Below are 19,528 nucleotides of genomic sequence, written 5' to 3'. Positions count from 1 at the left end.
GAATGCAACAAGTCTCAAGTTTTATTTTAGCTTAATCATGCATGTTATTTTGATTTTTTGTTTCCGTACGCATTTCTTTTATACATGTTAGTTTGAATTATATTTTTTCATGAAGGAATAAATAGTTTGGCGATACACTTTTCCCCCGAAAAAGGGTTTTTAACGACGTCGTCCAACTTTTTCAAAAGATTGTCTCCAAAGGAAAACAACTTGTCGTTCCTCTATGATCTGCACGAGTTTGTTACTTAAAATTGATACTACGAAAAAGTAGCTCACCGAACCTCTATGATTGGTCCAAGCTTTTTATTTAAATCTGATTTTACGAAAAGGCAGCTTGTCGAACCTCTATGATTGATCTGAGTTTGTTACTTAAAATCGATTCTACGAAAAAGTAGCTCGCTGAACCTCTATGATCGATTCGAGCATGTTACTTAAAATTGATTCTACAAAAAAGCAGTTTGTCAAACCTCTATGATCGGTCGGTGCCATTTATTTGAAGATTCCCTACAAATAGATAGCTCACTGAACCCCCATGATCGGTTTGAGCTAGTTGCTTAAAACCACTACGAAAATAAAGAAATCACGCACGACTCGCCAAGCCTGTACGATTGGCCAGAGCCAGTGATAGGCTCTTTCTACGGCTACACTAAGATAATTGAAACTAGGGTAACATCAAAATTCTCCTCCTTTCATTACTGTTAAAAACTGACCTAAATAGAAGTTGTATGGGCCCAACTGGCCTTACATTGTTCCCTAAACTTTCTAATAACACCTAATTAATTACATAATGTAGTCTTCCATCCATTTGGGCTTAACAATCTGACGTTTGGGCCTATTATTGTTGGGCCCAGTTGTATCAGTACCATCCGCCCGTTTTAGCACTCTGTCCTCAAAGTGAGTAGTTGGATTGATTTGGGCTGAAGAGTCATTAGCAGATTGGGCTTGCGGATGTGTTGGGTGTGAAGGGTGAACATAGGATTGGCCCATTTGTGGATTGTTTTGGAATGTTATAGCATTGTTAGGAGTGAAGTCTTGGTTTTGGGAATCTGAAATGTGGTCATTACGTGGCCTTGTGTGAATGGTTGGAATGGGTGGTTGGGGTAGAGAGTTAGGTGAGGGACTTAATGGTGGTTTTAAAAGTTCTGAGGGGTTAGGTGGGGCTATTAAATGCTGGTGGGAAAGTGTTAAGTCACGTGGTGTAGAGTTAGGTGGGGGCATTAATTGCTCTTCTGAAGGGTTTTCAAAGTCAGGTGAGTTAAGTGGTTGGACATTTAAAATGCTTTTGGGGTTAGGCGGGGGGGTATTCAAAGAGATTGGCGAGTCTCTCTCTGCGTGAGAGAGTGAATTAATACCTGTAGCTCCATGGGTTCCTTTGAAAGAACGGAGGAGGGATACATGAAATACGGGGTGTACTCGCTAGGTGGTTGGTAAGCAGAGTTCGTAGGCCACAGCGCCGATGCGGGGGGGGGGGGGGTATTCAAAGAGATTGGCGAGTCTCTCTCTGCGTGAGAGAGTGAATTAATACCCGTAGCTCCATGGGTTCCTTTGAAAGCACGGAGGAGGGATACATGAAATACGGGGTGTACTCGCGAGGTGGTTGGTAAGCAGAGTTCGTAGGCCACAGCGCCGATGCGGGGGGGGAGGGGGGTTATTCAAAGAGATTGGCGAGTCTCTCTCTGCGTGAGAGAGTGAATTAATACCCGTAGCTCCATGGGTTCCTTTGAAAGCACGGAGGAGGGATACATGAAATACGGGGTGTACTCGCGAGGTGGTTGGTAAGCAGAGTTCGTAGGCCACAGCGCACTTGATAAGGCCCCGAGTAACGAGGGGCGAGCTTTGAACATGTACGACGCTCCACCGATTGCTGGCGGTGAGGTTGAAGACGTACCCATACCCAGTCATCGAGGTTAAAAGAGCATTCAGATCGGTGCACATCCGTTGACGGGCTCGACGAAGGTTTTGTTTGAGGGCATGGAGAACCAGCGTATGTTGGTGCAATAAATCAACAACGGTGGTGCCTGAGCATGGACTGTGCAACAGATCTAGGGCGGTGGGAGGTTGTCTTCCGTACAGAGCATGGAATGGTGAGGTTCCAATGGCAGAATGGTAAGTTGTATTGTGCCAAAGTTCTGCTAGATGAAGATATTGGAACCAAGTGTGAGGATGTTCGCCCACAAAGCATCGGAGGTAATCTTCCAAACTTCGATTAAGAACTTCTGTCTGTCCATCAGTTTGCGGATGATAAGCAGAACTGAACTTTAATGTTGTGCCTTGTGCCTTGAATAGGTCAGAGTCCAAGGTCATTGATGGAATCAGGTTGTTGTCTATTGAAAGCAGGTTAAGGGATGCAATGGAATGGGTGGATAGGTACTGGCAAAATTGGTGGTAAGTGGTTGAAGTTGGGGTAGATGGAGTGGCAACTTGTAAGGTGATTTGTTTGTTCTGGTGAGTGAAAGCAATGCTGGGTACAGAGAAATCTGCCTGAATAGGCCCTAGAGTGCGCAACCATTCAATACCCAAAACTACATCTGCTCCTTCAATAGGTAATAGGTAGAAAGGAATGGTGAATGTAGAAGTCTGAAGAGAGATGTCCACTAAGGGGCATATCCCTTGGCATTGTATGAAGGCCCCGTTTCCTACCATCACTGACAAAGGGGGGCTTGGTGTAATGGGTAGATGAAGGTGGTGAGCTATGCGGGGCTGGAGAATGTTGTGGGAGCTGCCTGAATCAATGAGAACAGTGACAGGCAGGTTGTGGATTGTGCCAGTAAATTTTAGAGTTTTGGGAGATGTGTTGCCTGTGAGGGCGTGGGGTGATAAATGAAAATGGATGGTGTTTGGGCATTCAATGTTTGTGGTTGCAGTCTCGACAGTGTCTAGGGTATAGTCTGAGTCATCCAAGAGAAGTAGGAAACGAGAAGTGGTGCATCTATGCCCTGGGGTAAATTTCTCATCACAGTTGTAGCATAAACCAAGGGCACGACGTTCTTGCAGTTGGGTTGGTGTGAGGCGTTTAATGGGCAAGGGATGAGTTATTTGATGGTTGACAGTGGATTTGTTGTTAGGCAATATGGGGAAGTTGGAGGTAGGATGGGTTGTTTGGGGAGTAAGAAAACGTTGGGGTCTAGGTTTGGAGTCACGAAGTTTGTCCTCAATGAGTTTGGCTAAACCAATAGCTTGGGACACAGAATATGGGTTGAGGATGGAGAGTTCTCTGCGGATTTCAGGTTGGAGTCCCGAAATAAAGCAATTAAGTATAATATCAGGGGTGAGTCCAACTACGCAGTTACATAATTTCTCAAAACGGGATTGATAATCTGTTACCGTGGTGGTTTGCTGGAGTTTGAATAATTCTGCTTGATGGTTAGTGTAGGTGGATGGTCCAAAACGCAGTTCCAAGGCTCGAGTGAAGGAAGGCCAGTCTGTGATAAGGTTGTTCTGATGCAACCATTTAAACCAGCTGAGAGCCTCTCCCTTCATGTGAAAAGCTACCATAGAAATCCTTTGTTCAGGTGGAATCTGATAAAACGCAAAATACTGCTCTGCTTGGAAGAGCCAATCTAGAGGTTCAGGGCCTTCATAAAAGGCTAACTGGAGTTTGGGTGGTCGGATAGTGGAAGGGGGGTTGCTATTATATTGGGTGTTGCCAGGGGGTTGATTTGTGTTTCCATCGGTGTGTGTGGAGGGAATGTGATTCATGAGAAATGTGAGGATGGATTGAACCGAATCATTATGTGTCTCCATGGCTGCCTCGCGGGTGTGATTATCGTCCATTTGAACCTGAATACATGATAGACGTTCTTGAATGGATTGTAGAATTTCTTCTAGGTCTTTGGTTTGGGGTTTAGAAGGAGGCATTGGGAAGGTCAATGAAAGCACCAATTGATAGGCTCTTTCTACGGCTACACTAAGATAATTGAAACTAGGATAACATCAAAATTCTCCTCCTTTCATTACTGTTAAAAACTGACCTAAATAGAAGTTGTATGGGTCCAACTGGCCTTACATTGTTCCCTAAACTTTCTAATAACACCTAATTAATTACATAATGTAGTCTTCCATCCATTTGGGCCTATTATTGTTGGGCCCAGTTGTATCAGCCAGCAACTGCATAGTCTTGAAAGAATGAAGAACGAACATCCAGAACCTCGGTGAACACTACAAACGGCCGAAAAGGATAAGATACCAAGATCTATCAAACAAAAGGGGAAAAGCAAAAATTCAGGTATGAATATCTAGGACTTACTTGCAAGTCATTATGATCCATCACATAACACAATTTACTTTTGGTTCGAGTAATTTAAGTTTTGGAAGCAAGTTATGTTTTGCAATACAATAAAGTTAACATAAAATGTGTATGTCTTAAACGGACATACAAATAGAGTAACTTGTTTTTCAAAATAGTTTTACAACCCAGATAAAACTTAAAACAAAACATACATATCAAGCATTTTCGGTCAGCTTCCTGTCCACCACAAACTTACAGGGCTCAATTATAGATAAATCAATAGTTTTGTGGATGACGACTACTTGCTCCAAAGCCGCATCAAAACCGGTTGCGAACGAATTAGCCACATCATCTTTTAGGAGCTTCATTTTTGTTCCTTGTTCATCGAGTTTTGCCAGTTTCTCTTCATCATATTTCTGGGCCTGGGTCAGTTGGGCATCCAGTTAGGACTTCTCACGAGTTAGTTGGTCAACGCTTCCACGGAGCCGATCCACTTCAGCATTTTCAGCTAGCAATCGGTCAATCTCCTTTTGTGAGTCTGCTAGTTGTCATTTCCGTTTTTGGATCTCGAAGATGTCCGCCTCTGCTTGGGCATTAGCTATACACACCAGTGTTGTCACTTTTTTTAGCATGCCTTCGGCCTCTTTACAAAGCAGGTTTACCTTCGACCCTTTCAGCCTCGAGACATCCTCTTTCAAAGTACTGTGTCTTGATATGAGACAACATGTCGAAGTCAGAATACCAAAAACTCGACTTACCTTTTTCGTTTTCAGCAATGCTCAGGTTACCGACATCCGAGCTCGAGTGTTGGAAAGAGATCAGGCCCTCTACTCTCTTCCTTTTGAAACTTGCTCCCGATTGTGTGTGGTCGTTGGGGTCGGATTGAATTCGGACTCTACCTGGGGAGGCCAGGTTTGCCACTAAGGTGGTCTTAGCTGCTCGCATCCTTCTCAAGCGCTCAACCAATTCCTCTTTGTTGAAAAAAGATAACATCTTATCTGAAAGGAAAATGTTAAAGCATCTCAAAATACAAGAGAAACCAAAATTCCTACAGAAGTCCAAGAAAACGCTATACAAATATAAACCTTTATCAGCTCGGGTCGATACTCCCGCTTCAAGAGAGTATAGGTGTCGAAAGTGATTTGAAGATTTCCCAAAAACTCGAAAGCACCTTGCTCCACGAGGTCAAGTTGCTTGAGCTGGCGAGCACTTTAGAACTCGGGTTTGTTGGTCCAATACAAAGGAAACCATCCAAGAGTGTGGGGCTCTCGGTTGCAGGTCGTGCTTTGACAAAGCGACCTTTGAAGTTCTTGTAGGAGGATTGGAAAAGGGAGAGAATTCCTCTCCTTCCACAATTGTTTAGGGAAGACCACAGTTGTTTATTGGAATTCTTAAATTCGAAAAAGTAAAAAAAAGATATTAAAAGTCGATGAAATCCTGAAGTGTGAACATAAGATAATGAAGGCTCGGATAAAGGCCCAACTATTTGGGTGTAGCTGGGACGGACAAACATTTAGCTTAGCAAGAATTTCTTTTTCAAAGATGGTTGACAAATGCAGGTATAATTTAATGAAAATGATGACATAGAAAAAACAAAATGACCCTGGGGAGCCACCGGACTCGTCCCTACACACCAGTTTGTCGGGCTCACAAGCAACGACCTTGACGAATCTTTCATCGACTCTACTCAAGCTATGCGACTCACTAAGGTTCTTAATTATCTGGCAAGAGGTTTAAATAGAAGTCTCCCTAAGAAAATTCTTTTTTGCCCAAGTTTAAAGAGTTGAGTAATCCATAGTCTAAAAAAGCGAAAGAACAAACTAAGAAAAGCCAGAAACAGGTGGCAGGAATGGTATGAATAGTAGTAAAGCCAGAGGGTGTAGGGCAATGGAAAAGACAATTGAATAGTAAAACCACCACCACAAAAAGCTAAAAGTAAGTAGCACTAGTGACAAAGACATACCTAATATGTCAATCATTAGGGAACCACGTTGGAACAAAGAATGAATAGTGGCTATGGTTTGGAGCGAATGAAGCAAAAAAATGGAGTAAGCTAGTAGTAGAAATGTGGAATGTTAAAGAGCCCCATTGGCGGAATTCGAAATGAACGAATCAAGTCATCAAGAAGCTGACACATAACCCATACTAGATCGTATCCAATGGTCAGAGTCAGGATAACAGTCTTATCGGAAGAGTCTTGTCTTCTCGGGGAAGCGGAAGTGCCAAGAGGGGAAGGTCAATCCTTGCGCGACACGTGTAGCATGAGGTTCAATATTATGAGGACTTGGGACGATAAACCCTGTCAGTACAAGCCGCGCAAAGACAACACGTGTATGCCAGGTATATTAGCCTCTTCGCCTAGCTCTACTCGGCTGGAGGCAGGGTGGATGTGTCCCATCCGAGCAATCTGGTCAAAGTACTGACCACGACCTAAGCAAGAAATAAGGATTCGTTTTGCTGACTAGGCAGGCCACGTTGGTCTAACTAATCAAAGGCAAGCGCGATCAAGACTGAAGGAAACACGAAGAGATTAGGGAGAACATTTGAGGACATGGAGCCCGGGTGGAGAACGTGAGGTGAACGAAGTGGCGTAGAAAGAAAGGATAAAAGGAAATGAGAACAAAGGATACGAGACGACATTTTTGGTTGGTGAACAAAGAAAGAAAGACAGAAAGGCAAAGAACGTCAAAGAGAACTGAGTAATTAAACATTCGGCTGAGTTGACTAAATACAACTCGGCGAGAATATATATATATATATATATATATATATATATTAATGTTATTATTTGATAATTGTTGTTTTACTATTAAATTAAAATAATTCTAGCGTAGATATGTTTAACGTTAGAGAAATGATACTATAATTATGGTAAGTAGATTTGTGGTCATAATCTATTTGTAAACAATAAAAGTTAACAACAATAATAATAATAGAGATGAAAGAAGTTGAAATTTTTAGCATACAATATGGAAGAGATTGATTACATGCTTCAGAATTAATTGTTTAGTATCTAAAATAATGTTTATTATTGATAAATAGTTTATAAATTGGTATTTAATTAGTTACAAAAAATTTTGCTATAAGTTTTAGCTACCAACTTTAAAATCTAAATAATTAATAGTTAAAACATTAGTAACTAATTAGATACTAATTTAAAAATTATTTATCCATAATAAAAACTAATATACATACCAATTTAAAAACTATTTATCAATAATAGAAATTAATCTAAATACCAATAATTTTATTCTTTAAAATAATATCTAATTTTATTCAATATTGTTTTAGTATATATATATTGAAAATCAAAACTGACTCTTAATAAGAAAATTAGGTGAGAAATTAAAAACAATTAATTAAATTTACTTACGATTTATTAGAAAAGTTCATTTAAATGATTAATTTAATAAAAATGACCAAATTTATTTATTAGTACTTTTTATGGATGTTGAATGTGGTGTGTACTATTTAAGAAGGTAAAAAAAAGTTATAAAGTAGAGTTATTCCCAGGAAATAGTATCCTTTTATTATGAATAACGAGAGATTACTTCTGCTACCATTTTTGGTTTCATGATGGTTATGTATTAGTCAGTGAAATCTTGGCGATTTTAACAAAGAAAAATTATAGTAGAAACTTAATTGGGTAGGGAATTGAATGCAAACAATAGTAATATTGTTTGATAAATAGGCAAAGAAAGATGCATTTTTTTTATTGAGTTTCACATATTTTATTTTTCACTCGAATACAAGAAGGAAAAAGTATAAACAAACTAATATTTTTGAAAAAAAGTATTTTTTTTTTCTATATAGTGGAATTAGACCACATTCGTTCCTTAGGAATATTATTTTATTGATTTAAGTAATTCAAACCTTTTAAGAAAAATTGTACTTTTATGATAAAAATTACTTTAGAAATATCATAATATAAATATATGGGACAAAAATAATACCTTAATTTAATTTTTTTTTAAAATTTATTTCGTTCATAAAAAAATAATTAATAAATATATGACTGGTTTTATAATTACGTAATTGATTAATTTTAATTTTTTTAAATGATTTTTTTTTTCTACATTTTGGTGTATCTTTTTCATCAAACTAATAATTATAATGAGTGGGGGAGGGAACTCCACTGCATTAATTTTTCTTATTTATATCTAGTAAGTTGTTTTTAATTCAATAAAATACTAACTATCATTCATTACCCAATTCAATTTAGGGAATTCCTTTTTTCTCCCCATAATTTTCTTCTTCATCCTCCTAAATATGAAAAAATTTCCACTTTACCCGTAGTTTATAAAAAAAAATTGAATTGTATAATTCAAAAATAATTTATTACATGAAAAAAGTTTTTAGATTATGTAATTTATAAAAAAAATACTTTTAAAGCTTATTTAACTTTTAGATTTTTCAATTCAAAATATTTTTTACATTAAAAAAAAACTTTAGATTACATAATTCATAAGTTATTTAACTTTCAAATTACATAATTAAAAAAAAATTGAATTACATCACCTGAAAGTCGTCTTTTAACTTTCAGATTACATAATTAAAAAAAAATTAAATTACGTCACCTGAAAGTCGTCTTTTGCATAAAAGAAAAAGACTTCTAAATTATACAATTTGAAAATTATTTTTTTATAATCTTTTTTTTCAAATTACGTAATTTGAGAGTCTTCCAAATTGTAAAATCTGAAATTCAAATTTAACTTCTGAATCATTTAATCTGAAAGTTGTTTCTAAATTACACAATCCACAATTTAAAAATTACTTCTTAATTATATAATCTAAAAGTATTTTTTTGAATTGTAAAATATTTTTTTTCTTGAATTTATCTATAACACAACACATAGATAATGGTAGTGTAGCGATAAAGGGACAACAACAATGAGTGGAATCTTTTCAACAAAGAGGTGAAGGCAAGAAGGAAAGAGTTTAATCTTTTCATCACCCTATAGGAATGCACGTGGAAACTATGGGGTACAAAAAGAAATCTCCTTCAAGAGCACCAGCCGAAGCGCCTTGTTCATTTTTTATTAAACATTTTTGTGAGAGTTTTTCTTTTTCCTTTTAATTTTTTTAAGTCTCCTATTTTAAACATTGGTCAAAGTTGAATACTAAATTTAATAGTTAGAAGTAATTTTTTAATTTATTTAGCAAATTGTTGATTTTAGGTTATTCGCATGTATTGATCTTCTTTTCTTTTTCTTACATTTAAATTTTTGTTTCTCTACCTTTCTTTTTTGTCTTTCTCTTTCTTTTACTCCAATACCAAAATGGGGTGACACTTCGTATTTTAGATTTAGTTAAATGTGAACAAGAAGAAAACCCATGTTTATATGAAGAAATATTTTCTCATTGTTCTATTAGGCGGGATCTGCATTAGTCTTAATGTGATTAGAATAAATTGAAAAATAAATAAAGAAAGAAAATTAATAGTTCAAAAGAAAATTAAAGTTCTTATAGTATCAGTATCGTGTCTTCTATCGACCTGTTCTTTGGTCTGGACTGTTTCTTTTATGTACCTCCATATATTTTTTCTCTTATTTTTATAGATTTTCGTATTTTTAAAAATATCTTTATGTAATATTTGAAATTATGTAATTTGAATTTTTTTTTTAAAATTTGTAATTGGTTTCCGGATTACATAATCCGAAGCCTTTTTTTATATGCATAATTAGTTTATGGATTATGTAATTCGAAAGTCTTTTTTAACATCCGAATTATGTAATTTGAAAGTTTTTTTTTTAAATACGTGTTTGGATTACATAATTCAGAAGGTACTATATGATGATGATAAAAAAATATTTTCATATTTTGTATGACGGTGACAAAAGAATATAGGGAGGTGTGGAAGAAATAGTCTTGTTCTTTCATCCCTTTACATGTTTTTTTTCTTCTCAATGTGGTACAAAAGAAATCCAAATGTCTACTGAGAAAAGACATAAGTTATTAATATTATTATTATTAATGTAGGGTAAATAATTTAGTCATATAGTAATTCAGTTTATGTTATATAGATAAAAAAAAAGTGTTAATTTGCTTAATATAACTTCTTTTTTATCATGGCGATAAAAAAGTTAAAAGATAAAACAATTATTCAACTAGTTTTTTTTATGCTGAGTGAAACCTAAAACCAAAATTCTAATATCAGAGAAGGCAGCCCAAATTTTTTTGGTTTACTACATCTCTTTGTTTATATAACCTTATATATTTAAAAAAAATTAATCAATTTTTTATTTATTATAAATTTTGAACTTGTTTTATTAATATTATTTTTCGTCTTTATCATTAATTAATAATATGACATTAGTAGTTCAGTAACTAGTCACGTTATTCATACTGCACAGAACAATCATGTTTGTAACCACTGAAACAGAGACATCATTGTTTTTAATAATATCAAACAATGTTACAAACCAGGATAGATTTTGTCGGTTGGGAACACTGCCTCTATTAGCCACAAAGCTAAACACTTACGACAAGGAAGCTTCTGAAATGGAAATTGACAGCAATTAACTACAGCTTGTTCTTGAACATCAACAAACTCATCAAGCAGATGGCAAAGGATTCTATTATTGATTACCTTAGTAAAATCCACCGAAATTCAATGGAGTAATACACAAAATAATTATACAGAAAATTTAACTCCTTCATCGTCAGTTGAAGTTCCTTTAAAGACCACAAGCTTTCCTTTCTGTTCTAATAGTTTCAGTGCACGATTCAAAATAGTTCGATCAATTCCATGAAGATCTGCCGAATATAAGAAACAATGAGAACAAACTTCAGTCAAAATAATTGCAAAGCCCAGCAGGTAAGAAATAACTACAATATATTAAGAAAAAAGAGTATGCCAAGATTGAGGAACAATATTCCTTCTTACACACAATGAGGATGAAAGGTATGGCACACACATAACATCACAGAAAAAATAAATAAAGGTACGGCACACACACGTCACCTCTTGCCTTTGTCCACGAACTTGTCTCAAAAGTATTCATTATATTACATCACATTACAAGCTTTCTGGACAAACTTGAGAAACTCTTCCCACTACAAATTTTCAGGGCAACCTGAGAAACCGTCACCCATTACAAAACCACCCCCCTTTGATTTAGGGTGGTGACCGCTCTCTCTCTATTGTGTGTGTACCTTCTTCATTCACATGATCTATTTATATAGCAAAGGTTCATGACTTCCTTCATAAATAACACTTAGTGGACCCTTATCTATCCCGCCTCTTCATCTATATCTCATTATGATAATGGGATTTTCAAGAGTCAAGATACATTCACCATCCTCTTGGAATACATCTTTTGGCTTTTTAACTTTCTTGTATTAATGTTAGGAAAATTTGGATTGATTTTCACAACAATCCCTCCCCCTCTAAACTGTATAACTTTTGCAAGCAAAAACTCAACTTTTAACACGACCAATTCCATCTTATTCAACTCGGATTAAATGATTAAGTAAAATCGTCTCCATTGATTTATATTTAGTATTAACCAATTGTATAATTCTTTTCATTTTCCAATTACTTTTTTCCTTATTTTTGAACTTTCTGAGATTAAAACAAAATGAAGAGGTATCATCTTCCTCTTCTCTGAATTTGTCTGCACTCCCATTCTCAAGTATATTGGTCCAAGAGTGCAGCAACCACAGAATCCACTCTCTCTACTCCGAACAAAAATTATAGCATGATCTTTCACAATATTGACTGTACAGTTTTGTAAAACTGTTTTAACTGTATTGTAATTATAGTGGTTTAGTCTAGCATGCCAAAGCTGTATATCAGAATTTCCAGGTTTAAGCACAGTATTGTTTGCATCAGCAGAAACAGAAAAAATAGGCTCAGAAAACACATAGAGGTCATCTTTAACAGTTCCGAGAAGCAAAGTCTATTTGGTTACCTAATGTTTCACATAGCAATCTTTAGGAAAGAATTCAAAGTAGACATTATTATCTTTGGCAAATTGAGATACACTAAGTCATTTTTTTGTGATGTGAGGAACATGAAGATTTACCACTACAAGAAAAAGTGCTTTTAGAAACTAAATTTTTGGTTTCTAAAATGATAAAATTAATCACTAACTTGATTAGAAACTAATTTAGAAACTAATAGTCTTAAGTGGCTAAAATCATGGTCGCTAATTTTAGATACCAATTTAGATTCTAATTTAGAAACCAATTTAGTGACATTAAATAAAAACCAATTTAGTAACCAAATATATAGAAACTAATTTAGTGACTAAATGTGTAGAAACTAATTTAGTAACCAAATATGTAGAAACTAATTTACGTGCAGATGCATTTTGTGTTAAGTCTTCAAATTTACGTGTAAATTCTGCCTGTTAACATCAATAGAATATTTATACCAATAGAATATTGATCAAGAAAACAAACAGATATTATTTCATGAATGATTGCTTCTCAGTCTATTTGAAGTAATTAAAAAGAAATTAGTTGGAAACTTTTCATTAATGTGCAGGTAAACAATAACAGTGACCTATAATAACAGTGTACTCTGAGGTTGATTTGGTAAGGATCTATGTGTGTGCCAGCAATTCCCCTCTTTCTCTTTGGCACCAAAGAAGCAATTGCCAGTGTTGGTTTGGTGTCATACTGGTTCCTCGGTTTTTCCAATGTCCAATAACAACCTAACACACTGATTTGATTCCCCTCGGTTCATTAGCATTGATTTAAGGTATTGTTTTTATTGATTATAAATTTAAAACCTTGTCAGGTTTCATTCTGATACGGTGGTGCAAGACATTTATCTTGTTATCTTTTATTAATTTTCTTTAAATTCATTGTGTACTTACATGCAAAGCTTCTTTATTGTAATTGGAGGTCACTTATATATGCTATAAAGTGTAAAACGGTAAACAAATGATTTTTCTTCAGAAGTTAGTAATTTTTCTAGTACTGATAAAAGTGTTACATTTTTCTTTTTACTTTTCAATTGTTTTTGACATCAAAATAAATGTAGGAGGATGCTGGGGAAATTTTGATATTGGGAAAGCACAACAAGGGGTGCCATTGTAAAAAATCTGGGTGCCTCAAGAAGTACTGTGAGTGCTTCCAAGCCAACATTCTTTGTTCTGAAAATTGTAAATGCATGGATTGCAAAAACTTTGAGGGTAGTGAAGAGAGACAGGCTTTGTTCCATGGAGATCAAAATAACAACATGGTGTATATTCAGCAGGCAGCCAATGCTGCCATAACTGGAGCTATTGGTTCCTCTGGCTTTTCATCACCACCAATATCAAAGAAAAGAAAAGGTCAAGAACTCTTATTTGGGTCAGCCATCAAGGATCCATCACTTGGCAGGCTGGGACAACAGGTGAAATTTGTTAATAATGTTTAAGGTTTATTTTAACTTGGGAAATCAGTTAAATTGGGGAAATGAAGAGAAAAAACTAGTGGAGTTTTACAATTTACACTCACTTAATATTTCCTTTACTGTAATATTTACATTTGTGCAATAGTAGTTTATATTTTTAAATTAAACGTGAAAGTTGCATTTAAATTTGATTTAGTCTTTATTTAATTGGGACATGCTCCCTTTGATTTGTTCCAATGTTTTTAGTACGACTCAAACCCAGGAGGAAAACCCATCTCAAAGCTAATCTATTGGTCAGGAGGGCCTCAAGGCCTAAGTATCACAATATGCTTCCATATTTGCTCTGTGAGATATTAGAATATCTTACATTAATTCAAAAGCCCGTGTTCACTATGGCCATTCTGGATATCCAGTCAGAGTCTGACTCCTTTGCAGGCTTAGGGTTTCACTTAGAGTAAGCCTTTCTCTGGTTGCTTTTTACCATGTCTAGGTTGCCCCATCCATGTCTAGGATTTCCCTCGGTTCTTACACTGTGGTGTTGCATAATTGAGTTGTGTTTTGTAATAATAGTTATGGATGCACCTACCCTTGAAATATAATAATAAAAAAGTGACGAGGAACATACGTACATACCCTTGTCTTGTAAGATGCACCTAAGAGGCAAAATCTAGATGAACTTGATGATGAAGGACAGGTCGGATAGACTAGGAACCCAGAGGTTGAGAGAGACTAATCACTATAGCAGTGTATGCCTCTAGCTCAAACAGTTTTCAGGGAAAGTACATTAACAACTTTTTCTACAAACCTATCCCAGCTTTTGAAAATCATGAAATTGAGCTTTATCGCAAGCTGTTTCACTTCAACCACACTACTTTTCATCCAAAATTTCAAAATAATGAATTTGTAGATTTTTTTATACGTTTCTCAATTTTTCTTTCTATTACAGATAGCCAGCAATATTCATGTTCTCTTTCTGTTTTGTTTTTGTACTTAAATTTGTATATGCTGTGATGGGAACTTCTAGAGAGATAGCAATTGGTCTCGTGGCAGTGACAGTGATTTCTAGACAGATATGTATTTAAACACACAACAGCAATAAACTAACTAACAATAAATTTGTATATGTTGTGATTGGAATAGAAACATCATGTGTATTGTTTATAGAATCAAAAAGTGTGTGCAAGATTATAAGGCCAATTTCATACAAATATATCTTATTAATATGTTCAGGATGCATAAATTTAAGTGATGGAGAATTTTGTGAATAAATTAATGGATTGATTTGGATTTTATACCACACAGGAATACTCTATTCTAAAAAACTAACACTATTATCTTATAAGGAATCTATACATAAATTAAAAGAATTATCAGTTGATAGTTGAGATAAGTAAAAACATCCTACTCTGCTGCAATGAAACAATGAAACAAAGCTAGGCAGATTCCTAAAATGTATAAAGAATATGTTCATTGTAATGAAAAAACATTGAAAATAAAAGATTCAAAATCAAATTTGATATCTCCTTAAAATTAAAAAATACAGAGCAAGAATGGAGCACGAATTGAAACTTACAATAGAGCGAGAAGAGAGCCTCCTTCAGAGCAGAGAAGCTTCGTTTTCGTAGAGCGTGTTACCGTCGCACAGGGTGTGCTTCTGTTGCGCGTTCCCGTCATAGGGTTACCGTCGCGCGTTCTCGTCGTAGGGTTCCAGTCGTAGGGTTGCCGTCGCGCGTTCTCGTCGCGTCGCAGCGTTGCCGTCGCGCGTTTCCGTCGCGTCACAGGGTTGTCGTCACGTGTTCCGACCGGGAATGTTGCCGTCGCAGGGTACAGTTCCGATTGGGGAGTGTGTTACTGTTAGATGAGAGTGAAAGATGAACGGAAAATGTAGAAATAAAGAGGTAGAAAGAGTTTGAAATTCAAACCTACCTGCAGTCTATTCTCTCAAACTTTAAAAAAATTAAATTAAATTAATAATTAATTTTATAAAATTTAATTTAAATATTAATTTAATTTTATATTTAAATAAAATTAAAATATTAAAATATTATTTTAAATGTAATTTATAAATTGATATTAATTATTTTAATATTAAACTAAAATTAATAAATTAGTAAATTTATTCTTATCAATTTAAAATATTTTATAAATTAATAATTAATTATATAAAATTTAATTAGTTCAAAATTAGTATTTAAATTTAAATAATAATGACTAAAAATTTAAGTATCTAATTATATGGTGATTAGAAACTAAAAAATTAGTTTCTAATTTTATTATTTTTAGAGACTAAAAATTAGTTTCTAAACTAGATTAAAAGTGACTAAAATAATGGTTTCCATTTATATTTTAGCAAGAGACTAAAAAATTGGTTTCTATAAAAAAACTTTTTTTATTTTTATTTTTAGCAACCAAAAATATAGCATCTAATTATATTATAATTTTTATTAATAATAGATACTATTTTAGTAACCAATAATTTTTAGTTTATAAAATGGTATCTAAATTAGTTACTATAGAAACTATTTATTTTTGGTTTCTAAATTAATTGTCATTCAATCATTTTTTTGTAGTGTACTAAGTAAATTTTTTGTGATGTGAGGAACATGAAGATTTCTTAAGATAATTTCGTATTAGTATGTGATGGAGTGTATTTAGCAGTACCAATATGTGCAACACGCATACTTGTACCATTACCAAATTGAACTTGATCAGCGCCTTGATAGGTTGATTTGTTGATAAAGACTTCTGAATCATTTGTGATATGATGGGATGCCCTATTATCAGGGTACCACAGAGGATCAATTACGGTGGATGGCGTTCCAATAATTGAGGATTCTTCATCTAGGTGAGAGGGAAATTGAGACATGTTAGCACTGAAGCAATTTTTTTCAAACTGGTCATTCTTGTACCAACAACGAAGTGTTGTATGGCCAAGTTTGCCACAAATCTGGCATGGATGTTTGTCGGTGTGCCAAGGCATATTCGAGGTTGAAGCATTATTGTTGGGAATACGAGCATTGGTAAAACGATTTGAACGAGACTTATGGTTTCTTTAAGGCATACGACCACCACGAGAAGAATTGGGATTAAACCTAGAACGAGCATTTGCAAGATTTGTAACAGTGACATTTCCATAAACAATATTGGCTTGGATTAAAGAAGACTGAGTTTTGTGCTTTTCAAAATGCTCTTCTTGAACAAGCAGCAAAGCTTCATGATCATCAACACTATATGGATTCGTTCGTGATATAATTGATGTAATGAAACCATCATACTCATCAGATAGGCCATCAAGAATCGTTTCGTTGTGTTTCTCAATGGAGGTAGCAGCACCAACCGTTGCCAAGGTATCTACAGTTTTCTTTATATCCAGAAGATAAGTGGTACAAACTTATCATTTTTTGGGGTTTTAAGAAGAAGAATCAGTTTCTTGATTGTTTGCCCTGGTATGAGACGCGTATGAAGTGCATAGGCATTTCCATATGTTAGTTGATTTCTCGAGGCCAACCATCTTTGTGAGAACGGTTGATGTCATCGAAACAAGAAGCCAGACACAACGAGGCGATCTTGTTGTATATAGTGAAGATAGGCATCATTAGGTTTTGGAGATTGATTAGCGGTGGACGGTAGGTACCGATCAAGGACACCAATGCCTTCAAGAAAGTGTCCAACCTAACTGTAGATAGAACCTGTTGTTTCCAAAGAAGAAAATTGTCATTATCCAGCTTTAGAGTGATTGTGGAAGAGGTCCCATGGGAAAAGAGGAAGATGAATGACTGGTGGTGGAAGATGTAGAAGAAGAAGTGATGTGAGTTGATTAGAAGATGAAGCATTAATAGACACTTTTAAGAATTAGGATCAAGATTCTCAAGCAATTTCAAGAACACATAACCGAATAAAAACCCATTTTAAGAACACAAAAGGAGAAGATGAACCGATTAAACCCATTAAAAACAATAACAACACACAAACTACCGATTGAAATCAATCAATAGCAACATTCAACCGATTGAAACATCAAACAAATGAACAAGACATGTTTTAGAATTTTGATATGACATGGAAATGGAAGAAGATGAAAAGGTTGGAAAAACTTATGTGGTTGTAGACAAGGGAATGGTCACGCCACTTGGAAGGTGATTGGCTCCAAAATGAGTGAAGAATGTCGCCACTTGAGAGCTCCCAAAGACTCACAAGATAAGACTATGAGAAGGAGAACAAATCTCACAAAATCTCTCTTAATTTGAGAAGAGTAACTTTACTTCAATTTCAATTTAATGTGTTTTCACAATAGCCAAACACCTCTTTATATAGAGTAGAGGGTCAGTCATTCAAAGGGAAAAGGAAAAAGCAAATGAAAAGGCATTGCAAATGTCGCCCAACAAGTCACAAACCCATGACAAAAGTGACTTTTCTACTATTTCTCATAAGTCTTATACTCATATTCATATTTCCCTTCATATTTCCCTTTTATGTTCTATTTTAAAACTATTGTAAAGAAATTACAAATGTTAAGAACACTAATAAGAAGAACTTCAAGCATTGTGGTCCTTGCACATTCCTCCTATTGATGACATATTTATTTACTTGTTGAGATGACCCTTCAAGTTTAGTATCCTTAGTTCTCTTCATGTGTTTTTGGGTCACATCAAGAAGTAACAGAAGTCATGAATGGAAAAAAAATGTTTTTGATACCATATAAAGAGAAGAATAGAGATGATACAAAGATAGAAAAGTCTATGCAAAAGCTATATATAGAAAATATACCACCTAAGAATATATATAGAATACAGAATACAACAGAATATGAAACTACAATAGAAAATATAATACAGAGTACAAAAATCCATGTACATAGTCAAACACTAGATAGATTATTTTGCATGCTTAATAGTCTCAAATGCCAAGGAGAGTGTGACCTTATGTAGGACGTCATGAAATTGGCTTTATTTGTATGGGTTGAATGAAGTATGAGTAAGAGTTGCAAGTTGTATAGAAATGAATTATAACAAATATAAATAAGAATGAGCCACAACTTATCTTAATATTGTGCTGACCCATATACTTGTAGTTGTTTTTATATTTGTTATCAGTAATACATAAAGTCAATCCAATTGAAAACTGTTCAAATCTAAAAATTCTAATGTTGTTTTTATGTCTGTTATCAGTAATACAAGTGGTACAAAATACAAGTCATATTCAAAAGTGTTCTTCTATGTCTCTTCATTTGGTGCTTTAAAAGTTTCTGGCAAGCGCAATGAACTGAACAAAGGTCCATATGTTTTTTAAGCTTTCATGATTCATCATTGCATCCCTAGGTTGATTTCACTAGAATATAATGCCAAATAAATTTTATTATTGTACAAGGGAAAATAGATAGTAAAAAAAACAATTTGTATTGCTTTTAGAGTCAGTGAGACATATACAGAAAAAACAATGCAAACCAAAAGACCCTTTTTCAAATGCCATATAAGACTTGGTTAAATCAAATTTAGAATTTTACATCAAAAAACATATCATTGCATGCCCTTTTATTAGACTAGTCCAAACAAAACTAGCATAGGGCAAACAAGCACATCACCAAACATAAAAAGATAAAGAGTTCACATAAGACATTAAATGCATGATTTTAGAAATAAACATCAATCAAAGTATTTGCTTATTTTTTATTAGTGATCCATCTCGAGACTTTTAATTATATCATTTAAAATATCTCATCACTATCTACTATTCTATTTCTAACTTACAATTGTTTTCTCTTTTTCTCAGGTTGAAGTGGTAAAAATGTTGTTTGCTTTGGTTACCATGAGCTGTTATTAATCCTATTCATTTCTTATAAAAGTTCCATACATGTTTACCAGACATTCATATAGAATAAATTTCGTATTTTTTTATCCACAAAGATTAAATGAATTAAAAGAGATACAACATTTTACAAAATAAGAACAAACATA

The 19,528-nt window shown here is 34.5% G+C and overlaps 2 long non-coding RNA genes across 2 annotated transcripts; both read right to left on the bottom strand.

Moving 5' to 3' along the window:
- Positions 1–4,341: 4,341 nt before the first annotated feature.
- On the bottom strand, positions 4,342–6,913 carry LOC137811208 (uncharacterized). Its single transcript, XR_011081041.1, has 2 exons — positions 5,314–6,913; positions 4,342–5,226 (listed from the first exon to the last, which is right to left on the bottom strand). It is a non-coding gene; the product is annotated as an uncharacterized lncRNA (long non-coding RNA).
- A 3,689-nt stretch (positions 6,914–10,602) lies between these two features.
- On the bottom strand, positions 10,603–15,488 carry LOC137811207 (uncharacterized). The gene is made up of 2 exons (XR_011081040.1): positions 15,148–15,488; positions 10,603–10,984 (listed from the first exon to the last, which is right to left on the bottom strand). It is a non-coding gene; the product is annotated as an uncharacterized lncRNA (long non-coding RNA).
- Positions 15,489–19,528: the final 4,040 nt, after the last annotated feature.

Source organism: Phaseolus vulgaris, chromosome 2, assembly GCF_000499845.2.
Source record: "Phaseolus vulgaris cultivar G19833 chromosome 2, P. vulgaris v2.0, whole genome shotgun sequence".
In the NCBI taxonomy this organism is placed as follows: domain Eukaryota; kingdom Viridiplantae; phylum Streptophyta; class Magnoliopsida; order Fabales; family Fabaceae; genus Phaseolus; species Phaseolus vulgaris.
This window is presented reverse-complemented; position numbering and strand designations above follow the sequence as displayed.